Below are 18,635 nucleotides of genomic sequence, written 5' to 3'. Positions count from 1 at the left end.
ATGGTGACAATGTGCCTGTCAGGATGTAATATCACACTTCATATTTAATGTGATATAAGTACCATCGTGATTAGAACCTTAAGAGTAGACCTTAGACATGACATTCTTTGAGGGTCGCCATGCTCTTAACAGGGCCCAACTACATCCCTTTGACTTGTGAGTGGCCTCATAATTAGCCGCTATAAGGGTTCCTTTGTCCCCTCTAAAGGCCCTAAGCCCTAGTGGGCTTAGGGCCCGACCACTCAAATTATTCAAGGCTAGTGAAAGCTCCATGAATGTTATTGATAATTGAGATAATTAGTAGACTAACCTCTATTCCAAATGTTGTGAATAAGGTAGGTTCAAGTCCTCAGAGGATCAAGGTTGGCAACCATGAAGAGAATGGTGTTGACCACAAAGATGAACAAGTGCTCAACACGGTAAAATGGAAGGAAAAAACAAAATGTAAGAGCTGAAGACAAATACATAAGCTAAGACATTTTATTTTACTAGTCAAGACGCAATAAAGTGTATGTTTAGATTTTGGATAGATGGCCATATTATTAAGAGAGAAGTTTAATTGGACAACTCAGTCATCTAGTGCCACTAAGTTTGAATTCGTATGCATTGTGTATAGGCCTAAGTAACACATGTGAGAGCAAGCAAAAAGGTTTATTGAGAACACTTTTAAAATGCTAACTAGGCTCTAACACTAGGAGCACCACTGCTTTTGTATGTATCCGCTTCACATTCGGTTGTCAGTGTCGTCTTAGTACATGAGATGTGCAAAGATGGGCAAAAAAAGAAAGACATATCTACTTTCTCTCTGAGGCTCTAAGTACATCGAAATTTAATTACTTAGAAATCGAGAAGGTACTAAATGTGGTGGTAATGGCCTCAAGAAAGCTTCAACTCTACTTCCAATCCCACCATATAAGAGTAACTTCGTATCAACCCTTACGAAATATTTTGAGAAACAAATAAACAACTAGGAGAATTGGTAGTTGGTCTATGGAATTGAATGAGTTTGTAATTGACTTTATTTAGAGATAAATCATCTAGTCCCAACTTCTAGTAGATTTTATTGCTGATTCGACTCCAAACAAGCAAGATCCAAATTTGGCCCTAGACAAGTTTGTTTGGACAATGTTTTGTGATGGCTTGTGGGGCTCTTCGAGCATAGGGGATTTGACAATGATCATTTTACATTCGAGGCTCAAAGCAACATATGTAGTAAGAAAGGAATTTTGATGCACAAATAAAATAGCCAAATTTGAAGCAATATTGTTAGGCCTTTAGAAATTGAAAGAAATGGTGTGAAAAGAACCATTCTTAAATCATATTCTCAATTAATTTTAGGCCATGTGGATAAAAGTTGTAGAACAAAGAATACTTCTCTAGAGAAGTATCTACACACTATCTCAGGGATGAAATCATCTTTCAAAGGGTTCTCAGTAAAGAACATTCTATGAAGTGAAAATGAGTAGGCATATCTGTTTGCTAAATCTACGGACCAAGGACTACCATTACTAGCTAAGGTATTCTTCTAATTGCTAAAGGATTCATTGATAGAATTGTTGGAAAGGGCAGTGTTAGGCATTTCATTCGTGCAAAGTTATGGCTGGAGGTCCAAAATAACTGACTTCTTTCAAAAACACATACAACAGATGACAGAGTTTGGGTAAAAAGAATGGAACAAAGAGTAAGGCCATACAAACTCATAGAAGGTGAGTTGTTCAAAGGAGTCTACACCCCATTGTTAAAATGCTTGTCTCATGCCAAAGATCAAGAACTTATGAAAGAAATACACGCATGTACAACTGGCTCTCATATTGGTTCAAGGATCCTGCTTGAAAAAGTTCTTCAAAAAGGTTTCTATTGACCGAAGGTAGCAATAGATGTCGAAGAATTGGTATGAAGAAGTGACAATTGTTGCAAGAAGTCAAAAGAACCCATCATCCCTCACTTAGCTAATCTAACCAACATGGATGCTACAAAGATGGGGCATGGACATCATTGGACCAATGACACCAGCACAAAGAAATTTGAAATATGCGGTGGTAATAGTGGAATACTTTACAAGCAAAGGCCCTAACCACCAAAACTTTGACTTAAATCCAAAAAATTTATTGGAAAAATATCATTTGCTACTTCAGCATACCTAAAGCTTTAACCAGAGACAATAGCACTCAATTTCATTTTCAAGCCTTTAGGCTATTTTATGATCAATTGGAACAACCGTGCACTTCACTTTTGTAAGGCACTCTGAGTCCAACGGGCTGGTGGGAAGGTCCAATGGAATCATCTTACCCATCATCTCCAAATCCTTAGTAGGGTTTCCTAAGGGAAAGTGGGTAGATGAGTTGATGAAGGTTGTGTGGAGCCACAACATGACAGCTTCTTGATCCACGAGATTTGCACCATTCAAACTTTTGTTCAATGATGAAGCAATGATCCCTAACGAGCTAAGATAAAATCAGCCATAGTAATGTGTGAAGGTGAGAGTGACGAACAACAAAAAAAATCAAAGGATATGGTCGAAGCAATAAGACTCTAAGCTATTGAAAATCTAAGCAAAATATCAGAATGAGAACAGAAAGTGGAGAGATGGAAAGGTGAAGCTAAAGAACATAGCACTAGGACACTTTGTCCTTTGAAGAATAGAAAATCTAGACATTGTGGAGCCCACAATCCCACATGTGACCCATTGGAGGATGTTCCCCAAATCAGAATTTAGTCGTTGTGTCCCTATATCAGCTCATGTGCCCTACCCTTTTGACACCCCCGTTCGTGTAAGCTCGGTCGTGCATGTCCGGTCGCTCGCTGCCCACAACGTGCCTCATCTGTCCGCTCATCGCCTCTTGCCTTTGAGAGTTGGACACACTCGTTGTGTCGCATCGGGTCGTTCACTACACACGCCATCTCGCTTGCATCCTCGCATGTGCTCGGCTGTTGCGCCACCTCCATTTGGTCACAATCGTGCCCCTTCGCCGTGTCACACATGCCTCTCATCTTCACCCCATCGGCACTCCACCCATCTCGCAACAGTCGCTACATAGTGCCGCCTACCGGCCACCCTACCACCAAGTGCTGCTCGACGCTAGCTACCCACCACTTGATAGTGACCTGACCGCCACCTTCCACGCGCTGCTCCCCCCCCCACTCCATCGGTGTCTGTCCCTAATCCCTCACCTACCACGACTACATGTCCTCCCGCTCCCACCTATGGAAGAGCACTAGAAGTGCATTGGAGGTGGTTGCGCCTGGCCAATGGAGGTGCAATCATAAGGCGATTGTAGTGAAAAGTTCTTTAACATACTTGCCACCACCTTATCCTACTAGCATGCATGGAATAAACACCTGATATGCACATATTCGATGTCATCTGAGTCCCACTCTGCACATAATTGCGAGTGGGTCCCAATTTGGAGAAATCGATTCAATTTGGGTATAAATGTGCCCCTACATGTGGGTCCAACAATGTCAGTGATGGCCTAGATGAACGGAAACATACGATGGTGGCAAAACTGAGCAAAACTTCATGAGGGAGTTGAACTGAGAATGTTGTAAATGTAGTGGCAAAATGAGCACCATGACCAGACTAGTGGCACAGATGTAAAAGCCAATGTATAACACAAGTCTAGCTTAGACTTCATAGCATTCAACTCTTCTTGCAGTGTAGTACCCTTATTCTCCTCTTGAGCAAGCCTCTCCTTCTCTTTGACTAATTGTTCCTTAAGTTTAGAAACAACTTCCATGTTTTCCTCCATAATATTTCTGGTCTTAGCTTTAAGTTCATAAATTATTTTCTCCTTTGACTCCACAATCATGAGGGTTTCAACTTTTTCCTTGTTAAGAGTCTCCACTAGTTTCTGACTTTCAATGAAATCTTTAGCCAACGCATACAACATACCAGCTTTCTCCTCTAGATCACTGTGGAACTCTATAACTTCCTTCTCAAATTGAGAAAGATCCATGTTATGACTTTGATCCTCTAGCCCGCCTTGTTCTTTGAGTTCTTTAAGAAGAACAAGACCCTAAGACAAAGGGCATCAAAAAATAAGAAACAACAAATAAAGAGCATGGAAAATATGAAGAAGAATAAAGCTAGTACCTTGATATTGGTGTATGCCACACATTTGATAATATCTAGCATGCGAAGGCCAGTAGCTCGTGTTTGAGCATGGGCATTGCCGAAGTTGTCCATGATCGTTCTCACAACATGTATTTCGCTTGTATTTGGAATACATTTCAATGGTGTCATCTTGCCACCCCAAAAGATTGTGCAATCATCATTGTAACCCATGTTGTTTGCAAAGGTGCGCAGCTCCATCCCTTTTTAAGTCATAAGATTGGCACCATAAAGGTGTCGAAGATGGTGTTTCCCCTCTTATGTTCCCAAGGCTGTGTACCACAAAAGGCAAGCTTTTTAGCAGCAACCTTTTTTGGCTCTATTACTGAATAAGGATCTTGCCATGGATTGGTGGCAAGCAATGGCACAGGCCTTTGACCCTTGAACAATGCTTCAAGTACTGTGTCCTTGGTGGTTTCATCTTTTTTTCTCAGTCGAGGACTTTATATTATCACTAGTTTCTTCTTGTCCCTTCCCTAAATATTCCAAACAATTGTGCAATCAATCGTGGGGGCTCGACGATTTGCTTTCACATGTATTGTCCGCTAAATCTTTAGAAGCAATGTTCGTCTTAGCCTACGTGGATGTAGAGACAAAGCTAACAAGATTAGTTCCTAAAGTACTTAGCAATACCACTGGTGTTCTTTTTGTCATTGTCTCAAAATTTTGCAAAGATCTAGGAGATGGCTCAATAGCTTCAAAACGGACAATACCTTCTGCTTCGGACAACTTTGCCACAACAACAGTAACCTCTGAACTGGTATCGGCTTGTGTTGTCTATCTCTTCTCTTTTTCCTTGATAGCAACCTTGGCCTCAACATGTTTATGTGACATTAGACTTCCTTCTAACCCTTGTTTTGTCATCATTTGCTAGGTTGGGATAGTCTAGGTATTCAAAACCATATGTTTTAAACTCCTAGCTTAGTCCTCCCTTTCTACGACCACCAAATGATTAAGAGCACCTAGAGGGGGGGTGAATAGGTGATCCTGTAAAATGAAAGACTAAATGGCCACAAACTTGATTATAGAAATGTTAGTGTGAGTTAATCAAGTTGCTATGAAGTGATCTTCTTGTGAACACAACAATCACCAAGAAAAGCAATCACAAGAGACACGCGATTTATCCCGTGGTTCGGCCAAGTCACACTTGCCTACTTCCACGTTGTGGCGTCCCAATGGACAAGGGTTGCACTCAACCCCTTTCAAGTGATCCGATGATCAACTTGAATACCACGGTCTTTTCCTTTAGAGTATTTTTCCCGTTTGCGAGGAATCTCCACAATTTGGAGTCCCTCGCCCTTACAATAGAGATCACAAAGAAGCACCAGAGTAAGGGAGGGAAAGCAACGCATACAAAACTCGAATCCGCAGCACACACATGCACACAAGCCAAGACTTGAGCTCAAAATGCAGCACAGGGAGTTCGCAACTCAAACGGAGCTCAAATCACTAACACAGCGAATCAAATGCGTGGAGGCAGAGTCTGGGAGTCTTAGGATGTTTCTTGCAAGCTTAGTGTTGTGCTCCATGCGCCTAGGGGTCCCTTTTATAGCCCCAAGGCAGCTAGGAGCCGTTGGAGGTCAACTTGGAAGGCCAATCTTGCCTTCTGTCGAGTGGAGCATCGGACAGTCCGGTGCACCACCGGACAGCCACTGTAGCAGCCCGGTGCACGATTTCTTTCATTTCGGGCACAGTCGACCGTTGGACCTCTCGGCCAGATGGTGCACACCGGATAGTCAGGTGCACCCAGCCGACCGTTGGAGCGGGCCATGTGTCACGCGTTGATTGTGCGGACGACCGTTGGCCGCTGGCATTGTTGGCTCACCGGACAGTCCGGTGAATTTTAGCCATGTCGCCTTTTTCATTTCCCGAGAGCGACGAGTTCGTCGCGGATGACTCACCAGACAGTCCGGTGCACCACCGGACAGTCCGGTGAATTATAGTTGTACAACTCCATCAAACATCCGATTCACCGTTGACCAGCCTGGGGCACCGGACACTGTCCGGTGCGCCACTGGACAGTCCGGTGAGCCAGGCCCGAGCTGGAGTTGGCTTTACACAGCCAAGTCTTTTTCCAAATTCGTTTCTCTTTTCTCTGCATTGTTTCTAGCACTTGGACAAACATGTTAGTACTTAAAGGCAATTCACTAAGTCTAGAAACGTACCTTGTCTTTGATTTGCACTTCTTGCTCACTTAGCACATAAGGGTTCAAAACATTTGTGTTGGGCATCTAATCACCAAAACAATTATAGAAATGGCCCAGGGGCACATTTCCCTTTCAATCTCCCCCTTTTTTGTGATTTATGCCAACACATCAAAAAGCAACAAGAGGAGTGCAATATCAATTCAAATTAAAGACCAAATACTTTTTACTTAGGATTTGGCATATTTGGATCACTCGTTGCCACCACTTGGTTTGTTTTTGCAAATCAAATTCATTTTCCTATCTCTAAGTCAAACACGCTTGTTTGGGCACATGGAGAGATATTCCAAGAGTAAAATTGATCAAGTGCCAGAAAACTCCCCCTTTTTCCCATAATGAAAATTCTCCCCCATAAGAGACCAAATTTTGCAATATAAGGATTTTGGGCAAATCACAAATTCTTACCCTATTATTTTCAAAATTCAAAAGTGGTTGGCTGATCCATTTGCTTTAGCCTTAAATTCTTGCTCTATCATTTTTGGCCCTTTAACCCCATTGCCTCACCAAAAATGTCAATTAAGAGCAAAAGGCAATGAGAGCACAAGTATGAACTTGGAATTAAATACACTAATACCGGAGTGCAGTGGAAGTCTTTGTGTCGTCCAAGTTCATTTCCCTTTCAATGTACCTTTGAGACTACATCAAGTGTACTCAACCAAACACGTTAGCTGGTTCTCGATGCTAATATGATAAATATCGATATCTTCTTTTTGCTGGTGGTCTCTCAGGAAGTGATGCCGGATGTCTATGTGCTTAGTGCGGCTGTGTTCAACAGGATTATCCGCCAAGCGGATTGCACTCTCATTGTCACATAGGAGTGGGACTTTGCTCAAATTGTAGCCAAAGTCCCGGAGGGTTTGCCTCATCCAAAGTAGTTGCGCGCAACACTGTCCTGCGGCAACGTACTCGGCCTCAGCAGTGGATAGGTCAACGGATGTTTGTTTCTTGGAACTCCAAGACACCAGGGACCTTCCTAGAAATTGGCATGTCCCTGATGTGCTCTTCCTATCAACCTTGCACCCGGCATAATCGAAGTCTGTGTATCCAATTAAGTCAAAGATAGACCCCTTTGGATACTAGATCCCGAAGCAAGGCGTAGAGACTAAATACCTAAGAATTCGCTTAACGGCCACAAGGTGACATTCCTTGGGGTCGGATTGAAATCTAGCACACATGCATACACTAAGCATAATATCCAGTCTACTAGCACAAAGATAAAGTAATGAACCTATCATTGACCGGTATGTCTTTTGATCAATGGACTTACCTCCTTTGTTGAGGTCAACATGCCCGTCAGTTCCCATCGGTGTCTTTATGGGCTTGGCGTCCTTCATCCCAAACCTCTTGAGAAGATCATGAGTGTACTTTGTTTGGGAGATGAAGGTGCCGTCCTTGAGTTGCTTCACTTGGAATCCAAGGAAGTAGGTCAACTCGCCCATCATCGACATCTCGAACTTTTGCATCATTACCCTGCTAAACTCCTCACAAGACTTTTGGTTAGTAGAACCAAATATTATGTCATCGACATAAATTTGGCAAACAAAAAGGTCACCATCACAAGTCTTTGTAAAGAGAGTAGAATCAGCTTTTCCAACCTTGAAAGCATTAGCAATTAAGAAATCTCTAAGGCATTCATACCATGCTCTTGGGGCTTGCTTAAGTCCACAGAGCGCCTTAGAGAGCTTATATACATGGCCGGGATACCTGTCATCCTCAAAGCTAGGGGGTTGTTCCACGTATACCTCCTCCTTGATTGGCCCATTGAGGAAAGCGCTCTTTACGTCCATTTGAAACAGCCTAAAGGAATGGTGAGCGACATAGGCTAATAAAATTCGAATTGATTCTAGCCTAGCCACAGGAGCAAAAGTCTCCTCGAAATCCAAACATGTGACTTGGTATCGGGGACCATAATTAGGGGTACCCTCAAGACCCCTAAATCTCAGCTGATAACCCCCATCAGCACAAAGCTGCAAAGGCCTGATGGGTGCGATTAAGTCAAGGATCGGTCCATTCAAGGGACACGATCGTGCCTCGCCCGAGCCTAACCTCGGGCAAGGGAAGCCGACCCCAGGGAACCTACGTCTCGCCCGAGGACCCCCCTCCAGCAACGAGCACACTATCGGCTCGCCTGAGGCCCAGTCTTCACCGAGAAGCAACCTTGGCCACATCGCCACGCCGACCGACCAAATCGCAGGGGCATTTAATGCAAAGGTGGCCTGACACCTTTATCCTGACGCACGCCCACCAGTCGACAGAGCCGAAGTGACCGCGGTCACTTCGCCGCTCTACTGACCGGTCTGACAAGAGGACAGCGCCGCCTGCGCCGTTCCGACTGCTGAGCCACCCGACAGAGTGAGGCTGACAGCAGCCAAGGCCGGCCTCGGGCGTCATAGGAAACTCCGCCTCGCCCGACCCCAGGGCTCGGACTCAGGCTCAGCCCCGGAAGACGGCGAACTCCGCTCCGCCCGACCCAGGGCTCGGACTCGGGCTCAGCCCCGGAAGACGGCGAACTCCGCTCCGCCCGACCCAGGGCTCGGACTCGGTCTCAGCCCCGGAAGACGGCGAACTCCGCTCCGCCCGACCCAGGGCTCGGACTCGGGCTCAGCCCCGGAAGACGGCGAACTCCGCTCCGCCTGACCCAGGGCTCGGACTCGGGCTCATCCCCGGAAGACGGCGAACTCCGCTCTGCCCGACCCAGGGCTCAGACTCGGGCTCAGCCCCGGAAGACGGCGAACTCCGCTCCGCCCGACCCAGGGCTCGGACTCGGGCTCAGCCCCGGAAGACGGCGAACTCCGCTCCGCCCGACCCAGGGCTCGGACTCGGGCTCAGCCCCAGAAGACGGCGAACTCCTCTCCGCCCGACCCAGGGCTCGGACTCGGGCTCAGCCCTGGAAGACGGCGAACTCCGCTCCGCCCGACCCAGGGCTCGGACTCGGGCTCGGCCCCGGAAGACGGCGAACTCCGCCTCGCCCGACCCTAGGGCTCGGACATGGGCTCAACCCCGGAAGACGACGAACTCTGCCTCGCTCGACCCGGGGGCTCGACCTCGACCTCGACCTCGGAGGAGCCTCCACCTCGCCCAGCCTAGGGCACGGACCGACCACGTCAACAGGAAGCGTCATCATTACCCTACCCCGAGCTGACTCGGGCTACAGGGAACCAGACCGGCGTCCTATCTGGCTCGCTCCACCATGCGAGTAATGATGGCGTCCCGCATGCCCTGTGACGATGGTGGCTCTCAGCCCCCTTACGGAAGCAAGAGGACGTCAGCAAGGACTCGACAGCCCCAACAACTGTCCTCTCGCCAGGCTCTAGCGCTCCTCCGACGGCCACGACACCACGCGAACTGGGCGCCAAGACCTCTCCGGCTGCCATGATGGCATGTACTTAGGGCGTTAGCTCACCACCGCTAGACACGTTAGCACGTTGCTACACTCCCCATTGTACACTTGGATCCTCTCCTTACGCCTATAAAAGGGAGGACCAGGGCCCTCTTACAGAAGGTTGGCCCGCGCGGGGAAGGATGGGACGGCGCTCGCGTAAGGCCGCTTGCCCCCACTCCCGCGTGGACGCTTGTATCCCCCTACTGCAAGCGCACCCGACTTAGGCGCGGGGCTAACACGAAGGCCGCGGGATCCACTCTCTCACGCCTGCCTCCCTCCGGCTGCTTCCTTTCCCCCCTTCATGTTCCACCTCGCGTCGACCCATCTGGGCTAGGGCACGCGGCGACAATTCACTCGTCGGTCCAGGGACCCCCCGGGTTTCGAAACACTGACAGTTGGCACGCCAGGTAGGGGCCTGCTACGTGTTGACGAACAGCTTCCCGTCAAGCTCCAGATGGGCAGTCTCCAGCAACCTTTCCAGCCCGGAACAGTGCTCCGTTTCGGGAATCTTGAGTTCATGTCCCTCGATGGCAGCTACGACATAATACTCCTTCCCCCGCCGCGCGACAGCGACAATGGTGGTCGACAACCCGCTCGCCGGTGGGGAAATCGACGACGCCTTCCCCACGTGGTGGAAGGACGACATTCGGGCTTGTCCCGTCCCCTCCCCCGCCGACGGAGGAGGAGGCGGCGCAACCAAGGCCAAGCGAGAAGCGGCACCTCGTTGGCTGTCGAGCGAGTCGACGGCGTCGGCGCCCCAACGGAGGGCGCGTCGGGCATCGATCTCGCGTCTGAGACGAAGACGAGCGCCGCCTCCCCACAACACGCCAATCTCAAGCAAACGCACGACGCCAGCACGCTCGCGAAGGACTTGCTGGGCGTCACCCTCGTACCTGAGACAACGATGCAGTCAGTCCCAGACGCGACCTCGTCACCGACCGTCGACCGAAAGGTACCGACCGATTCCCATATCGTGTCTTTTGGATTCGGCCTCGACCCACCAAGCGACTCCGCTTCAGTGAGCGCTCTCATAGAGGCGAGTCCAAACCCTCTGGGGTGTCATGTACGGTCACCCTAGGACCGACTGACGGCCGACTCGACCTACGAGCCCTCGGGGTCCAAGGAAGATGGCGAGCCCGACCTCTGTTGGGATTTCTCCGGACTTGGTAACCCCAGTGCCGTGCGGGACTTCATGACTGCATGTGACTACTACCTTTCCGACTGTTCCGACGGTAGCCGCGGCCTCGACAACGAGGACCGCGGCCCAAGTCATGAATGTTTCCACGTCGATCTAGGGGGTCCCGGCGAAGGCAACCATCTTGGTATGCCGGAAAACGGTGACCCCCCTAGGCCCGTGCCTCGCGTTGACATCCTTTGGGAGCTAGCTGTGGTCCCCGTCCCGGCGGGGGGTCCTGACCCACAGCTCGAGCAAATCCGCGAGAGGTAGGCCAGGCTCGACGAGGGAGCAGGAACGCTTGTGCCGATCCGCCGGGACATCGGGCAGGAATGGGCGGTCCAACCCTCGACCGGAGAAGCGCGTCATCTCCCCCAGGACATCCAGCACCGCATCGCCGACGACGTCAGGGTGAGGCCGCCGCCGGATTCCAGCGGAGTCGGCCAGAACCTGGCTGCAGCGGCATTACTCCTTCGCGCGATGCCGGAGCCATCGACCACCGAGGGGCGGCGTATCCAGGGAGAGCTCAAGAATCTCCTGGAGGACGCCGCGGTCCGACGGGCCGAAAGCTCTGCCTCCCGAAGGCAGGGGTTCCCCTCGGAACATCGCGCCGCGACTTCCCGATTCATGCGGGAAGCCTCGGTCCACTCCGGGCGCACGCGCAACACAGCGCCTGCGGCCTCGGGTCACCTCGGCAACGAGCGCCACCATCACAGCCGTCGGGCCCACCCCGACGACAGGGCGCGCCGAGGCTACCACCCCAGGCGTGGGGGACGCTACGACAGCGGGGAGGATCGGAGTCCTTCGCCCGAACCACCCGGTCCGCAAGCTTTCAGCCGCGCCATACGACGGGCACCGTTCCCGACCCGGTTCCGAACCCCGACTACTATCACAAAGTACTCGGGGGAGACGAGACCGGAACTGTGGCTCATGGACTATCGGGTGGCCTGCCAACTGGGTGGAACGGACGATGACAACCTCATCATCTGCAACCTCCCCCTGTTCCTCTCCGACACCGCTCGAGCCTGGCTGGAGCACCTGCCCCTGGGGCAGATCTCCAACTGGGACGACCTGGTCCAAGCCTTCGCCGGCAATTTCCAGGGCACGTACGTGCACCCTGGGAACTCCTGGGATCTCCGAAGCTGCCGCCAGCAGCCGGGAGAGCCTCTCCGGGACTACGTCCGGTGATTCTCGAAGCAGCGCACGGAGCTGCCCAACGTCACCGATTCAGATGTCATCGGCGCGTTCCTCGCCGGCACCACCTGCCGTGACCTGGTGAGCAAGCTGGGTCGCAAGACCCCCACCAGGGCGAGCGAGCTGATGGACATCACCACCAAGTTCGCCTCTGGCCAGGAGGCGGTTGAGGCCATTTTCCGGAAGGACAAGCAGCCCCAGGGCCGCCCACCGGAAGATGCTCCCGAGGCGTCAACTCAGCGCGGCGCTAAGAAGAAAGACATTCCGATGTCTCAAGGCGAAAGGCGTGAAGCTTAATCCCGAAAAGTGTGTCTTCGGGGTCCCCCGAGGCATGCTCTTGGGGTTCATCGTCTCCGAGCGGGGCATCGAAGCCAACCCGGAGAAGATTGCAGCCATCTCCAGCATGGGGCCAATCAAGGACTTGAAAGGCGTACAGAGGGTCATGGGATGTCTCGCGGCTCTGAGCCGCTTCATCTCGTGCCTCGGCGAAAGAGGTCTGCCTCTGTACCGCCTCTTAAGGAAGGCCGAGTGCTTCGCTTGGACTCCCGAGGCCGAGGAAGCCCTCGGGAACCTGAAGGCGCTCCTCACGAACGCGCCCATCTTGGTGCCCCCCCGCTGCCGGAGAAGCCCTCTTGATCTACGTCGCCGCAACCACCTAGGTGGTTAGCGCCGAGATCGTGGTTGAGAGACGAGAAGAAGGGCATGCATTGCCCGTCCAGAGGCCAGTCTACTTCATCAGTGAGGTATTGTCCGAGACCAAAATCCCCTACCCACAAATCCAGAAGCTGCTGTACACGGTGATCCTGACACGGCGGAAGTTGCGACACTACTTCGAGTCTCATCCGGTGACTGTGGTGTCATCCTTCCCCCTGGGAGAGATCATCCAGTCCCGAGAGGCCTCAGGTAGGATTGCGAAGTGGGCGGTGGAGATCATGGGCGAGACGATCTTGTTCGCCCCTCGGAAGGCCATCAAGTCCCAAGTCTTGGTGGACTTCGTGGCTGAATGGGCCGACACCCAGCTCCCGACGGCTCCGATCCAACCGGAGCTCTGGACCATGTTTTTTGACGGGTCGCTGATGAAGACGGGGGCCAGCGCAGGCCTCCTCTTCGTCTCGCCCCTCGGGAAGCACCTACGCTACGTGCTACGCCTCCACTTCCCGGCGTCCAACAACGTGGCTGAGTACGAGGCTCTGGTAAACGGGTTGCGAATCGCCATCGAGCTAGGGGTCCGACGCCTCGACGCTCGCGGTGACTCGCAGCTCGTCATCGACCAAGTCATGAAGAACTCCCACTGCCGCGACCCAAAGATGGAAGCCTACTGCGATGAGGTTCGGCGCCTGGAAGACAAGTTCTACAGGCTCGAGCTCAACCACATCGCCCGACGCTACAACGAGACTGCGGACGAGCTGGCTAAAATAGCCTCGGGACGAACAACAGTTCCCCCGGACGTATTCTCCCGAGACCTGCATCAACCCTCCGTCAAGACCAAGGACACGCCCGAGCCCGAGGCACCATCGGCTCCGCCCGAGGCACCCTCGGCTCAGTCCGAGGTACCCTCGGCCCAGTCCGAGGTACCCTCGGCACGGTCCAAGGTACCCTCGGCTCAGCCCAAGGTACCCTCGGCCCCCGAGGGTGAGGCACTGCGCGTCGAGGGGGAACCGAGCGAGGTCACGCCTAATCAAAGCTGGCAGACCCCGTACCTGCAATATCTCCACCGAGGGGAGCTGCCCCTCGACCAAGCCGAAGCTCGACGGTTGGCGCGGCGCACCAAGTCTTTCGTCTTGCTGGGAGATGAGGAGGAGCTCTATCACCGCAGCCCCTCAGGCATCCTCCAGCGATGCATTTCCATCGCCAAAGGCCAGCAGCTCTTGCAAGAGATACACTCGGGGGCTTGCGGCCATCACGCAGCACCTCGAACCCTCGTTGGAAACGCCTTCCGACAAGGATTCTACTGGCCGACGGCGGTGGCCGACGCTACTAGAATTGTCCGCACCTGCGAAGGGTGTCAGTTCTACGCGAGGCAGACCCACCTGCCCGCTTAGGCTCTGCAGACCATACCCATCACCTGGTCGTTTGTTGTGTGGGGTCTGGACCTTGTTGGCCCCTTGCAGAAGGCACCCGGGGGCTACACGCACCTGTTGGTCGCCATCGACAAATTCTCCAAGTGGATCGAGGTCCGACCCCTAAACAGCATTAGGTCCGAACAGGCGGTGGCGTTCTTCACCAACATCATCCATCGCTTTCGGGTCCCGAACTCCATCATCACCGACAACGGTACCCAGTTCACCGGCAGAAAGTTCCTGGACTTCTGCGAGAATCACCACATCCGGGTGGACTGGGCTGCCGTGGCACACCCCATGACGAATGGGCAAGTGGAGCGGGCCAACGGCATGATCCTGCAAGGACTCAAGCCTCGGATCTACAACGACCTCAACAAGTTCGGCAAGCGGTGGATAAAGGAACTCCCCTCGGTGGTCTGGAGTCTGAGAACAACACCGAGCCGAGCCACGGGCTTCACACCGTTCTTTCTAGTCTATGGGGCCGAGGCCATCTTGCCCGCAGACTTGGAATACGGTTCCCCGAGGGCGAGGGCCTACACTGACCAAAGCAACCGAGCCAACCGAGAAGACTCACTGGACCAGCTGGAGGAGGCTCGGGACGTGGCCTTACTACACTTGGCGTGGTACCAGCAGTCCCTGCGACGCTACCACGCCCGAGGGGTTAGGTCCCGAGACCTCCAGGTGGGCGACCTGGTGCTTCGGCTACGACAAGATGCCCGAGGGCGGCACAAACTCACGCCTCCCTGGGAAGGGTCGTTCGTCATCGCCAAGGTCCTGAAGCCCGGAACGTACAAGCTGGCCAACAGCCAAGGCGAGGTCTACAGCAACGCTTGGAACATCCAACAGCTACGTCGCTTCTACCCTTAAGATGCTTTCAAGTTGCTCATATACCTCATTGACACACCAAGTCTGGTCGTCAAGGAAGGGTCAGCCTTGCCTCGGCAAAGCCTGACCCTCCCTCGGGGGCTAGAAGGGGGCAACCCCCTCTGTGTCAAAAATTTCCTCGAAAAAAGAAAAAAAATCTTTTCTGCCAGAATGCCTTTCGTGCTCTTCGACTACTTCAAAAGTGGATCCTAAAAACGACGAAGTACACGTAAGCAGCCAAGGCTGACCGAGCCGAGGGACTCCTACGCCTCCGGGATACGGATACCTCACTCATCACCTTCTGCGATAAGTAACTCGCGTTCGGATAAGTGACTCCGCGGACTGAACAAGTCTTCATGCTCGAGAGTTCCTCTGCCGAAATGATTTTTTGGGCCTTCTCGACTGCGCCGGTAACAGAACCCTATGGACGAGTAAGAGCGCGCGTAAGCGGCAAGGCCGATCGAGCCGAGGGATTCCTATGCCTCCGGGATACGGATACCTCACTCATCGCCTTCCGTGAAAAGCAACTCTCGCCCGCACAAACAATTCTGTTACCGACAAATGAGTCCGGATACTCGAAACAAGAGGAAAAGAAACGCAGCTTTACAACACGACGACGGTGTGTTTAGGCCTCGGCGGCCGCAGAAAACATACACACACTACAAGACAACCTGATCCTGCAGGCTCGGACGTCGACAGCCGAAGGGGGCAGCAGCACCCTCAGCATCAACTACACCTTCGGCGGGGTCTGACCTAGCCTCGGACGGTGACGCGGTCGGAGGGCCCCCACTCTGAAGGACGACATCAGCGCCACACCCGGGCCATCGCCGCCAGGGTCTTCCTCGAGAATCCGGCCCGAGCAGGCGGCTCGGCCGGCCACCCCGAGGCCTCGGCCAGCTGTCCCCCAAAGACATCAGCTCGGCTTGTGGCCTCGGCAGCTCAACCCCGGTGTCGGTTCCGCCAGTGGACGACCCTGCCAGGCTCTGGCCAACCACACCTCCTTTTCGAAGCCAACTCTGCCTCCGCCCCAGCGAGGATGATGAACATCCTTGAAGCTGAGGGCGGGACCAAGATCGCAGCCCGGCTCGCTTCTCCCCGCCATCAAGCTGGAGGTCACCGTCTTGGGTGACCACCGGCGAGGGGATGCAGCCGGGCTGCATGATGAAAATCCTTGAAGCCGAACGATGGCTGAAAGGTACCAACTTCCACGAAGTTGCGTTCCTCCAATGACAAGACGGAAAGATTCCGGGCGTCCCCCGCCCGGGGGCTCGGAAGGTGGGAAGACACGATGCATGTGGGGAGCGCGAAGACATGGTTGCCCTCCAAGGGGGTCGCCCCCCTTTTTAAAGGCGACTCTCCCCACTTGCGCCCTCAACCGTTGCGGGTCGAGTCTTCTCCAACACGCTCCAAGATTCTCCCCCCACGGCGCGGGGGCTGGGTCCCACACGTCATGCAAGCCGGTCCAGGGGAGAAGAAGCCAAACCGCCACGCGCGCGCGGTGCATGCAACCACCCGGCGGTTACAAGCACTCCTCCACTTTCGCCCAGACCAGCGGGTGAAAGGGCAGACAGCCATGCAGGCGACATGCAACCGTGCCAAGTGGGCGCGCCCCTTCGACTCCAACGAGCCCGGCATGGAGGTCCAGGCCCACGCGTCATGCAACCGGCGCGCCGGTTGCTACGTGTGAGCAACTGCACCGCCACTCACGCCACTACCGCGCCTCCTCGACTGCGGAGTCAATACCGTGACTCGAGGCGACCCTGCAGTGCCAGCCAAGCGCGACGGTCAAATGCGGTCAAAAATGGGCCGGCAGTAATGGCGGTGACAGGCGGGCAGAAGCAGCGGTCACGTCGTCAGCCAAGCTCACGTCCCATCTAGGGACAGCGAGGGAGCCCTCTCTCACGGCGTGAAGACGGCGCGCCCGTGATCCGTTCCTCGAACGGCGCGCGTACGCGCAATGACCGCCTCGCGGACCACTCGCCCCGTCGCATTAACTCCACGGCGGGATAGGCGGCGCCTCAGGCGGGAGAAGCAAGCAACGCTTCGCCTTCGCCATAATGACCGCGTCAAAAGAGGTACGCCACGTCATTCGACTTCGTATCCTTTTCCTTTTCCTCTTTCTCTCTCTTACAACAGGGACCGGGAAAGGGGGATACCCCGAAAAGGACCCTTCTCCGTGAAGGAAACAGGCTCCGAGCCTCCCTACTGATCAGAGGTTCGAAGGCCGGCCCCTCGGAGGGGTTCAATGGCCGCCTCAGATCGATTGGGTTCTGCGCCCACTACTGGTCAGAGGTTCGATGGCCGGCCCCTCGAAGGGTTCAACGGCCGCCTCAGGCCACTCGGGCTCCGCGCCCACTACTGATCAGGGGTTCGTAGGCTGGCCTTCGAAAGGTTCACAGTCGCCTCAGACACAGAGTGAGGGATGACCCTGGGTACGTTCGATACATAACCAAGGCTCGGGCTACGCTCCCGAGGTACCCTAGGACATTTCCGAGACCAGCGGGAGCGATCTTGTAATAGAATCCCATCAGAGGGAGGCATCGAGCCCTCGGACCCCGTCAAAGGGGACCGGGTCCGGCAGATCACCCGCAGGTACTTTTGGAGCGCGCCTCCGGGCCTCTAGCCGACCCCTAGCAAATGGGGCACGGGCGTCCGCTCGGATTACCCGCCAGCAGCTCACCGGAAACACCATGTTCGGCGCCCTCCGAGGACAACATGCCGCTTCCCACCCCCCCTCCTCCTTGCGGAAAGGCGACACAGGGGCATATGTAAAAAAGACGAGTCTGTCCTTGACCGTCCTCTCGCCCTGTGCAGAGGCTCGGGGGCTGCTCTCGCAAACCCGGCTCCGGCCAAACCGTTGACAGCGTCAACATACCAGCCCGAGAACTTGGGACCCGACCGTGCACTCGGGCTACGGCCAGCTTGCATGAGGGAACAACTAGACCAGCCGAAGTGTTGCGAAACGCACTAAGACCTCGAAGGAGTAAAACTACTCCTCCGAGGCCTCGGGGGCTACACCCGGCGGGTGCGCTCGCGCGCACCCACCGGAACAGAATGCAACTGAAAAAGGCTGGTCCCCTTGCAAAAAAGTGCGGCAAAAGCCTCCAAGCGAGTATTAGTACTCCCTTGGAGGCTCAGGGGCTACTGTCGGGGACCATAATTAGGGGTACCCTCAAGACCCCAAAATCTCAGCTGGTAACCCCCATCAGCACAAAGCTGCAAAGGCCTGATGGGTGCGATTAAGTCAAGGATCGGTCCATTCAAGGGACACGATCGTGCCTCGCCCGAGCCTAGCCTCGGGCAAGGGAAGCCGACCCCGGAGAACCTACGTCTTGCCCGAGGACCCCCCCTCCAGCAACGGGCACACTATCGGCTCGTCCGAGGCCCAGTCTTCACCGAGAAGCAACCTTGGCCACATCGCCACGCCGATCGACCAAATCATAGGGGCATTTAATGCAAAGGTGGCCTGACACCTTTATCCTGACGCACGCCCACCAGTCGACAGAGCCGAAGCGACTGCGGTCACTTCGCCGCTCTACTGACCGGTCTGACAAGAGGACAGCGCCGCCTGCGCCGTTCCGACTGCTGAGCCACCCGACAGAGTGAGGCTAACAGCAGCCAAGGCCGGCCTCGGGCGTCATAGGAA

Source organism: Zea mays, chromosome 6 (genome assembly GCF_902167145.1).
Source record: "Zea mays cultivar B73 chromosome 6, Zm-B73-REFERENCE-NAM-5.0, whole genome shotgun sequence".
NCBI lineage: Eukaryota > Viridiplantae > Streptophyta > Magnoliopsida > Poales > Poaceae > Zea > Zea mays.
Note: the sequence above shows the minus strand (reverse complement) of the source record.